Here is an 11,587-nt window from a genome sequence, read left to right on the forward strand (position 1 = left end):
GGTTTAGAAACAGGAAGGCCTAAAGCCAGTTTGAGCCAATGAAATATAAAAAGAGGCCAGCTGGAGATTTCTGGAAAAGATAAATCAATCTCTTGTTGAACGAGGGAATATATTGCCTTACGGGTTGAAGACAAATGACTCTGGGAACTGTAGAGCAGACACTTGAAAAGATGCTGGCACTGTTTGGCTGCTGGACCAAGCAATCCAGAAGTCCATCCAACCTCTGGATTATGTGAAAGAATTCACTGGTTGACGCTATTTCAGTTTCAACCAGCTTAAAGCATCCTTCTACACCAGCACTCATTCCCACTTGTCTTGAACCTGCCTTTGCACCATTATCTTCTCCCACAATGCCATCCTCTCTTACTTTTCTCCCTTCTATCCCCACCCCTTTTCTCCTGGTCAGATCCCACTCATCCTTCAAAGTCCAGTTCACCGCCTTCCTCATAAAGGCTCTACCCCAACTTGTCTCTTCTTCAGAATTCAGTTTCACTTGCTTTCTGAACCACTGATCTGTGTTCATCATATACTACGTCTTACTGCTTTGTCTCCTGTCGAAGTGCCTTAGCATGTGCGAGGATGTAGCCCCTGGCATTGGGTGTAACACTCCAGGATGCTCAGGAAATATTTGATGTAGATGGTGATTCCACTGGTCCATGGAGATGAGGGATGTCGTGTGGCACCAGTTTCTGCCGCTGTTAGCAACTGCCATCCGCAGGTCACAGGCGTCCCTTGATGATGACCGCCACATCACACCCTGCCTTGATTCCAACTCCATTCCTACCTTGGCCTAAAGCTAGAGTTAGACACCTTCATGATATCCATGAGCCAGAAACTCCAGGAGCAAAAAGAGATACCAGGTTAACGCTCGCACAGAACAGGACTTCATGGCACCGAGGCAGGTCTCTGCAGTGAGTAGGAAATGGAGTTGCCGGACCATCACTAGCACCCTTCTTGGCATTTGCTTTCTTCAGAAACTGGATACCACCAACCGAGTTGTACTGGTGGCAGGAAGCTGAGAGTGAGGATGGATGTGAGCCAGAGGTTACTCTGGCCCCTAAGAAGGCAGCGTAGCTTACTATTTGAGGATGTGGGTTTTAGAATCAGACCACCTGGATTTGACTCTCCGTAGAGTAGCTGTCTACTTATAATCTTGGGCAAGTTGTTTGACATCTCTGACTCTCCATTTCCTCATCTGTAGAATGGGGATACTAATCATACCTCATTTTCCGACATGAAATCAATAGGATCGGGTATGTAAAACATTTAGCATCACTCCTGGTACATAGGAAACACTCAGTAAATAGTAGTTCTTCTTAGTGACCCAGCCTCTCCGTGGCCCAGTGCTGGCTTCCCTCCTCCCTGGGGATGTGGGAGGAGGAGGGCCTGACACTTCCCTGTTCATAGGCAGGGCAGTGAGTGAATAGTGAAGAGAGGAAACTGGAATCTCAAGTGCAGCTCCTGGCTTCCTGCCAGCACAGCAGCTGTGGTTTAGCATCTGAACCATATAAAACCGACCCATATCCTCCTTAGCACAACACTTCTTCACCCCACCTTCCCCAGCCACCACCCTCACAGAGAGTCACAGGCAAAGCAAGCAAGTGCTGTGGTTGATATGAACTCCTTGCATTTACCCAGCACTTTGCAGTTTAGAAAGTCCTTTCCCATCTTTTCTCTCATTTGGCCCCCATGCCATCCTAGTGCTGTAGCCAGGGATCGCCCTTGTTAGCCCCATTTTACCCATTAGGAATCAGAGTGATTGGGTGACTTGCCAAAGGCTGCAGAGTCAGGAAGTTACAGAGCCAGGACTCAGAGAGGCTCTGACTCCAACTTAGTCATCGGCCCGCCCCCTTCATGGCCCATATGCCCTGCACATGGAATCAGGTTTTCCAAAGAAAAGCATAATTCGTATGTTCTACGGGTAACATTATTTCAGCCAAATTGTCAAATAGAGAAAAACTTCTCACCTCTCTCTCCAGGATCCTTTGCTTAATGTCCAAGTATGTATATGGTTCCCAAGAAAAAGAGGGGACAGGTCTGCATTCAGTTAGTTATGCAGAAAGTATTTACTGTCATGCCTTAACCCTAAGCAGGAACCAAATCCTATTTCACTTGAGTGTTTGCCCAGATCTCAACTTTTATGTTAATTCAAACCAGAGTTCCCATATTTGACTATCTGTCATGGTTCTTTTCTTTCCCTTCATATTCAAAGAAGGAACCTGAAGTGTTTATGAAAACTGCAAGAGGACAAAATCAGATGGAAAGATTTAGAGATCTAGGGTCAAAACAGTGCGAATTCACTGCAACAGGGAAGGATTCTAAGCACTTGTTTGAAACAGAGAATCTTAGTGTGAATCACGTTAAGCAAGCAACACTGGTTTGGGACAGCTGATTCTTGTGCAGAAGTCTTGTTCTCAGACTGGCTAGGAACTGAAAATGTGGCCACCAATGGAACAACCAGTCTTAGTCTCTGAGCCATCCATACCCACTACTCTAAGTGGTGTAGAGAGCCTGGACTTCAAGATCTTACAGACCTGACTTAGAATCCTGCTTCTGAAATTTCCCAGTTTTGTGACCTTAAGTAACTTCCCTAGCCTCTCTGAGCTTTGATTTCTTTTTTTTTTTTTTTTTAAGGATTTTATTTATTTACTTGAGAGAGAGAGAGAGCAAATGAGAGGGAGAACATAAGCTGGGGAGAGGGGCCGAGGGAGAGGGAGAATTAAACTCCCTGCTGAGCAGGGAACCAGACATGGGGCTCCATCCCAGGACCCCAGGACCATGACCTGAGCTGAAGGCAGCCACTTAACCAACTTTGATTTCATCTGTAAAATGGGAGAGTAGTACCAACCTTCCAGATTGGTGGGAGGATTAAGTTACCCAATTTAAATAGAATACCTGGCACCAAATGGGTGATTAATAAATGGTAGGGATGACTTCTTAGTTTAAGCAGTTAACAAGAATTTTCTAAACAGCGTTTTCTTACAGATAATACAATATCCTTACAGATAATACAATTTAATGATATCAAAAAAATGACAAAAATCCATTGGTTATTCTCAGCCCAAACAAGCCCTCCCTGGCCTCCATCAGGCTCAGCAGGCTACTCAAGAAACTCAATTATTTGCAGACAAAAGATTCTGCATTTCCATGTGACAAGATCACTTTAGGATTTAACATCAGATCTAGGTTGCTCCAAGTCATTCATTCCTGTATCACATTTACTTGATGTGGTCAGCCTGATGTCATCCCAGTTCTGCCATTGACTATTTGTTTGAACCAAGGACTAATTGGAACTAACTGGCAAGTTCCAATTTCCTCATCTGCAAAGAAGTTTGGACGTACAGTAAATTTTCTGCAGTCTCTACCAATTCTTTAAAATTGTGATTCTGAAATCTAGAAAGAATCCTGCCTTGACTGCTTGGTGAATAGGTAGTGGGAACTAGAAATTGTATTCCCATATAACAGAAAAAGAAATGGAGGTTCAGATGAGACAAGTAACCCACCTAAAGTTATAGAACGAATAAGGGGCAGAACCATGTAGTCTTCTGTCTCCCCACCCCGTGATTCCTCGCCAACCCATCATCTTAAACAACAAATCATTACCGATTGTCCAGCATGTACAAGGTGTTGTGACTGCCTCTAGTTGCCTAACTGGTTGCTTCCACCAACGCCTGGCAGAACAGAAACCAGAACCCGCAGCCACCCATCCCATGATCAGTGCCTTGCACCCCTGCACATAGTGTGATGACTGGGAACTGCACTTAGAAACTAACACAAAATGTGAAGTCATCGGAAGGCACAAAACAGCAATTAATAATTCTATTCGGTGTTACTCCCTTTCTTCTAGAATGTTAGCTTTACAAATGCTATCGTAGATTTTCCTCTAAGGCAGCTTCAGTGATGTGACCCATTTCCTTGTGTGAGAAAGGCTCAAGAATATTGGAACTCATTACTCGCCTCAAAGAAGAAAATATTTTGTTTGGCACAATGTCGACTGTTGATCCACAAGTTCAACCTGACTATTCTACTTAGAAGAAGCACAAATGAGTTTAGCTCCACAAATTCAGGGTCTTAAATATTCTGGCCAAATCCTAAAGAAATTGGCCCCCTTACAAGTGAAAATTCCAACCAAACTGAAAAACACTTTGCACAGAGGCCATACTGTATGTTTTTAGAGATGATGCCAGGGCCATGCTGAGGGTTTTCAGAGTTGTGCAATGGTAGCGCTTTCTACCCATGATCTGTCATACTTCTAATTAATTTTTCCCATTGTTTGGTCTTTTTACCCAAAGTAGCAAGTTTCTCAGGTCATGAGGGAACATGTGTTGGTGTCTAAAGTTGTTCTGTTGGGGAATGTGGGGATAGGGCCAAGTAGGCCAGACTCTTCTGGCAAGTCTGAGCCTTCCGTCCCCTCTTCCTCTCCCTCACAAGCCAAATCCCAGAAGCCAAGCAAAGAGGGGCTTGAGGCGTGGCTGTAGGAGAGGCAAGAGTACTGAGGCGCAGTCTGGTATCTGCCCCCTTCCAAGACCAGACACGGGCTAATTTGAAGTTATCATACCCTCCAGCTATGTCTTCTGCCAAGATCTATATCTGTGGAATCTGTTAGAAGATTTCATTGAGCTAATAAAAGCATTATGAGTGTAGTCAGTAAAATGAGCTTTTAACAACCTGGGAAATTGCTTAGGCCATAATGGTAAATGAAGAAACAAAACAAAACGGATATATAAGTAAAAAATATTCTTAGAAAATAAGATTTGAGGGGCTCCTGGGTGGCTCAGTCGTTAAGCGTCTGCCTTTGGCTCAGGTCATGATCCCAGGGTCCTGGGATTGAGCCCCGCATCGAGCTCCCTGCTCGGTGGGAAGCCTGCTTCTCCCTCACCCACTCCCCCTGCTTGTGTTCCCTCTCTCACTGTGTCTCTCTCTGTCAAATAAATAAAATCTTAAAAAAAAAAAAAAAAGAAAAGAAAAGATTTGAAGAAAAGACACCAGAATGTGAACACTCTGGGCTGGAAGGACTGTGGACTACTGCTGTATTCTGCCCAGTATACATTCTCCCTCCAAGAAATAATCACCTATATTTGCTTTGGTGAACCACCCTCCCCTCTTTCTCAGACAAGTGTCTTGGGTAAGCTGCCGAGGTGGGACCCAGGGGATTAAAGCTAATCATCTCATCTCATTCCCCCTGCCATGGTTTGTGCATGGACATGTAGCTGAATTCAAGCCAATGAGACACGAGGAGATGTTTGCTAGAATTTTGGGGAAAAGCGGATTTCACTCTTCTCCTACTGCAATGGTATGTGATGCTAAGTTTCAGACTGTAGCAGTCATTTTGTCACCATAGAGTGAAAGCATGGTAATGACTCGGGTGACCCCTGAGTAGAGCTCAGGGCTCCAGCCATACTGTCCAATCCAAGTAAAGAGATGGAGAGAAGCCAGGTTCTTGGTGGCATCATTTGAGCCCATGGATCAAAGCTTGCCCGGAGCCTCCGGACTTCTCAGAAGTGGTATTGGGTTATTTTGTCGCTTGCAGTATAAGAAGCCGTAATTGATACAGAAATTGATACTGACCGTATTTTAAATTATAAAAGTAACTTTTCACTCTGTATTTATGAATAGCTGTTCCCATAGTGTTTAAGAGCACAGTCTCAGGATTCAAATCCCAGAGTCTCTATTAGGAGCAATGAGACCTTGGGATAGTAGCTTTTCCACTCTGGGACTCAGTTTTCCCCTCTTTAAAAGGAGGATAATAATACCAGTTGCACAGAGTTGTTGTGAGAATTGCTAATTAAGATATAAAGCACTTAGAAAAATGTCCAGCACGTGGTAAACACTAAGTGTTTGTTATCACTCTGATTTTCACACACAGTAATCCCCAGAGGGAGCAGCGTGGCCAAACATTGTGGATAGAAAAGATTTTTCTTCCAACCCTTGCTATCCCATTACATTTTTGACAAGCTCAAAATATTTAAAATCATTAGAAGGTATTTGTGGAACATGTGGTGAGGTGACAATGTGGCATCATGAAAGAGCGTGATTTTGAGAGCAATAAAGACTTAGGTCCCAGTCCCCATGAGCGAATATCTACTGGGTGACCTTGAGCAGTTGTTTAAATTCTCAGAGCTTTTGCTTCCCCGTATATAAAATGGGAATGACAACACCTTCCACGCTGGTTTATTGCAAAGATTAATTGGGATAGTAGGTGCCTAGTACAGTGAGTTCCTGCCACACCGCTGGCACTCAGGAAGGGTAGTATTATGACTAGTTATTTAGGCATTGAAAGTTTGTCTCTGATCAGTTGGAGAAAACAGCACAACTTATTCCTACCTGGAAAAAAAAATCACTTTATCTTCTTCTTAAAATCAAAATCGCAGTGTAAATGATTTGGAATCCTTTTCTGTATATAAGGTTGGATCATTCAGTCCATTGGTAGCTAGACGCTAGAGGTTTAAAGATATACCGGGTTTCCCTTCTCCCGCCTCCTACCATTGCAGGTAAACATGTGAGAGGAATTGTCCATTCTTTCATTTCTTGTCCGGCCTTCATGCATGCCAAAAAAGGTAGATAGGAAAGAACAGTCACGATAATGATATCAAGAGATAAAAGGGGGAAGGAGAAAGGAAGGCAGGAAGGAAGAGCCAAGGGAGGGAGATGTCTGGCAGGACACTGGGGCTTTGGCGACCCTCTCTCACACAGCTCCACAGGCAGAACCAGAGCTGGACACAAAAAAGTTCAGTGCCAGGCAGCTTTTTTAGTTTTTTCCTTTATTTACCACAATCAAGAGTGTGGGCTGCCTTGAATGTCCCTGGAAATTTTCTACATGACCTCTGAGGCTCAGTTCCCAAGTCAGTCAACCCTCGGGGAAAATGCTTCATTTTAAGCTCTGGCCCCGGGTACTTGAAAGCAAGTTTTCATCTGGTTGATCTCTCCCCTCTTCTCATTCCCTACACAGCAAAAATCACATTAAGGACAGCAGACACTCTTTATTCTAATTTAGGGTTTCTTATCTATGACTGTCTTGGCAGATGGGAGAAGAGGGAGCATAGATTTGGAAGAACTAAAAACTTTCTTCAGGTATGTCAAGTATTTTAGTCAAGTTCATTCCAGATTATGCTTTTTCTCTTTGCACTCCCCATTTAGTAAATTTCCCCCATTGCCTCAGCAGAATTATCACAGCATTAGTAGGGATTAAAGGTGTCAAACTCTTGGCTTTCAAATTCCAAAGACTTGGTCAGGATTTGGGAAGAGTGTTTGCTGACCAGTTTTCATTGCCCCTTCTGGTAACATCAACCTCCCGCCCACACCCACCTCCAGGCCAGATAAAGACTTACCAAGTTGGGGAGAACAAAATTAGATAAATGAGTGTAAGCAAGAGAAGTAGAGGTAGTAAAGAAAAAAAGGATCCTCTACCATATCCTTTACCTTGAGGTTAACTCCAAGGTGAGGAAAGATGATGGAGGCTCATGATGATGTTGGGGATCTGTTACCCTGTGAAATCCTGGGAGGCAACAGCCTAGCAGTGTTTCCTTGCACACAGTGTTTTGACAGTAGTAAATTAAAGATGGCCGCATAGAGTGCCATGAGTAGGGAAAGCATAAGGCAGCCCTTCTGAATCTCTAGCAGCCCCAGAGAAGCACAGGTGAAGAGCTGAACTGCCCCTAGACCCCTAAGAAGGGCACAGAATTTAGCTGACAAAGGGTGCAAGGGGTCTTGCGTAACGGAGTCACAAAAGTAGAAAGTGGCATGGCTTGTGCACATCATGAGTCCAGGTCGGTCAAAAACATCTTCATGGGTACCTGCTGTGGCGGCCATGACACACAGGAACCACAGTGGGTTGTTGGTCATCTCAGCAGATGCTAGGCCATGTCAAGACTGAGGACAGAAGCCCTTTCCCATTGCCCCAGAAGTTAGCTCACTCTGGAGAAAAGAAAGTAGAGGAGATCATCTGGAATCATTTGCATACTTTTTTTTTTTTTTTTTTGTGAGCACCAGTGTTTATCACAGCTTTATTTATAATAGGAAAAAAATAATCCCAGAAAAACTGAAGTGTCCCTCAGCAGGGAATAGCTATATAAAGTTTTGCTTAAATATATGGTGGAATTATATCATTTGCATACTTTTGCTGTGAGTCTCTCATGGCCCAGAGCGGGTGGAAGTCAGTTCTATTTCTGGGGTGGAGATAACTTCTAAGATGAATATTGAAAGATGGTAATCAAGTTAGGCAACAAAAGTAAAGAAGGCAATGATAGGGCAAGGGAACAGCGTAAAGCTCTCTTTTCTTGGCATAGAAGCAAGAAACAGTATATTGGAAGCTAGCCCAGGAACCATTAGCAAATTGGTACTATGACAGCCTGGAGTTGGAGGTTATGATAAAGATAAGGTTGGAGAAGTAAGTAGAGGTCAGGTAATGGAGGACTTTTATGACACACAAAAGTGGCTTAGGTGATAGAAAGGCACTGAAAGAAATGGTCAGATTTTCAGCATTGTGCAGGATGGATTTGAGGGTTTCATTCTGGTTGTTTATTCCTCCCTGACATAACTTAGCGATTAACATTTTATTATGTGTTAGAGTTTTGGAGCTCTGGAGTTTGGGCAGGGCTCAGGTAAGCAATTCTTCCACTCTATGTGGCACTGATTGACACCACAGTAGTATCCATCTGGCAGTTGATCTGGTATGGACGTTACAAGATGGCTTTATACTCATCCCTGGTAACTGGGCAGCTGGGCCCCTGCCCCTCTCCATGTCATCTCAGCCCTCTCCATATGGTCTCACAAGGAAGTTGGACTTCTTCGTGGTGGCTCAGGATTTCCAGAGACCAAGGTGAAAGCTTCTCTTAAAGGTTAGCCCCTGAACTGGTTTTTTCTGTCCTGTATTGATCAGTGCCATCCTCAAGCTTAGCTAAATTCACTAGGAAGGGAAATAGACTTCACCCCTCCACAGAGAGGTATCAAAGAATTTCTGGCCATCTATAACCCACCACAGAGTGAGAGGATGTGAGATCGGAGGTAGAGAGAAGTACAAGAGTTCTTATAATCCCCAGTTCCTTAAGTATTCCTGTGCGAGCACTTCCAAATGTTCTCTTAATACCTTTCTCATGGCACCAGGACATGGCTGTAATTACTGGCTTATTTACCTCTCTCTCTCATTAGACTTTGAGATTCTCAAGACCAACACATGTGTCTTACTCAGATCCATATCTAAGTGCCTGGCACATAGTGGATTTTCAGTAATTGTTTATGGGACAAATGAACTGAATAAATTGGACCATTTATTGGGACAATAAATAAATCCCCTTAATTCTGGGTCTTTGGAATACCAGAGCAAGCTCCTATTTGATATAATTCCCTTCTCCAGATCCAGATCTTCTTACTGACTTAAGAAATGCTGGATTTAAATGTGTAAAAATAACATTCAGTATGAACATATATGTAAATAGCTTTCAACTTTTGCCTCCTGTGTTGGTTTTCTATTGCTGCACAACAAATTACTACAAACGTAGCATCTTAAAACAACACACATTTATTATCTCACAGTTCCTGTGGGTCAAGTGTCTGAGCACAGCTTGACTGGGTTCTCTGCTTTGGGTCTCACAAGGCTACAATCATTTTGTTGGCTGAGGATGCTGTCTTATCCGAGGCTTGACTTGAGCAGGATCTGCTTTTGTTGGCGGAATTCACCTCCCTCAGTTGTAAGACTGAAGGCTTCAGTTTCTTACTAGCTGTTGGCCAGAGGCCACCCTTCATTTCTTGATACATAGATCTTTCCATATGACAGCTCATAGTATGGCAGTTTGCTTCATCAAAGCTAGCAAGGAAGAGTGAGTCTCCTCACAAGATAAGTATTACGATTTCATATAACATCGAGGCCACCACATGGCAATTTGATTTCTCAAAGCTACAACAGAGAGACACTAGCAAGATGGGCACTGCAATCTTACATAACATAGTGCTGTGCATCCCTTCTCTCATGGAGAAGAAATCACACAAAGAACACCAAGAAGCCAGAGGTCATAGAATTTACACTAAGAGTCTGTCTGTCATGCCCACTTACAGCAAACTAATGATTCTCATAATTTGAAATATGAGCTAGATTAGCTTTGTTCCCAGTTTCATTTGACTCTGACACTAAATTCCGTTTATTATTTGTTGATCCTGGAAAATGATCAGACCCTAAAATTCTAAAGAAAAATCAGAAAGGACAATTTTCAAGAAATTCCAGCTATGTCAAGAAGTATATTCATTTAATTTTTGCCTTTTCAGTGGGTACTGCCAGCTACCCTTGAGGAGACAGACACACATTTGCCTAAGCCATTATTTAATACAATTAGTACCAAATCACTATCCAAATTCTAGGCAAAGGGCTGGGAATTCTTGGCCCTACAAGCCCATAAAACAAAATATTTTTTTAAAAAAGTTCATGTTGGTACTTTCTTATTTGTCTGGTTTTAGTATAAGTATCAGACTTGAAGCCAAGGAATCTATTTTGTAACTGAAAAGTATTCTTGCATATGAGGGTCAACAAAGGAAGTACCTTGGCTTCTCCAAGAGTTGTGTCAGAGTTAACAAAAGCGAAGTGTGGTGAAAATCCTCAGGATGATATTCTGAAGCTAGTCTGGGCTATTGCAAAGTTACAGTCCCAATACCTGACTTCCTTATCCTGTGTATGTGTCTGGGAAAACGATTCTCCCTCACTGCTGCTCACACTTCTGCACTGGCCTTTCCTGCTCCCTGAAAGCCCAGGGCTATTTGACAGGGTTCCCCAGAGGTCTAGTGACAAGAAGCTAAACGCCCTCTGCTTCAATTTGCATCTGTGTTTAACCTTTATACAGTGGTATTTATTTCATTTCTAACTCTCTTGCTCTACTATACTTATCCATTACAATGAAATAAAATAAGCAAATTCTAGTAAGATTAAGAAGTTTCTGCTAAATTCTCAATTTTAAAATGATAGCCATAAAACTATGGTGTTAGAAGTCAGAATAGTGGTCACCAGTGGCTTTGCAATAACTAGAAGGAAGCAGGAGGGGTCTTTGGAGTGTGTTGGTCATGTTCTTTTTCTTGATCTAGATGCTCATTATATGGCTTTGTTCGGTTTGTGGAAAACTTTCAAGTTGTGTTCTTACAGTATGCCCAGTGATTATGTGAAATTTTTGAAATGGAGTTACGTTACTGCTTAGTTTTGTTGCTGAGAAATGAATTTGTCATGTTTTTGAGCTTGGAAATGTAGTTACAACTTGATTTAAGTTCCTATTTCATGCTTAACTTATTAAGTAGATTACAGTGTGGCTGAAACTGCTTCATTTTTAAATTTATTTTGAATTACTTTTCATTCTGCTTGGTGAATTAGATGCTATTAGGTTATTACAAAAATTTTAATACATACAGAAACACTGTCCCCAACTCACCATTGATCAAATATTTAATTTTTAAATTTTTCTGAGGTATTTTATGCTAATAATGATAAATGTAAAACTAGGGGACTGAAATTGGTAAGGAGTGGGACCAAGAACACAGAGGAGGAAACCTTTTTAAAAGAGTAAGGCAGTGGGAAAAGAGGATAGGGGTATATACACTTGCCTCCTAAATTGGA

This window comes from Halichoerus grypus, chromosome 2, assembly GCF_964656455.1.
Source record: "Halichoerus grypus chromosome 2, mHalGry1.hap1.1, whole genome shotgun sequence".
Classification (NCBI taxonomy): domain Eukaryota; kingdom Metazoa; phylum Chordata; class Mammalia; order Carnivora; family Phocidae; genus Halichoerus; species Halichoerus grypus.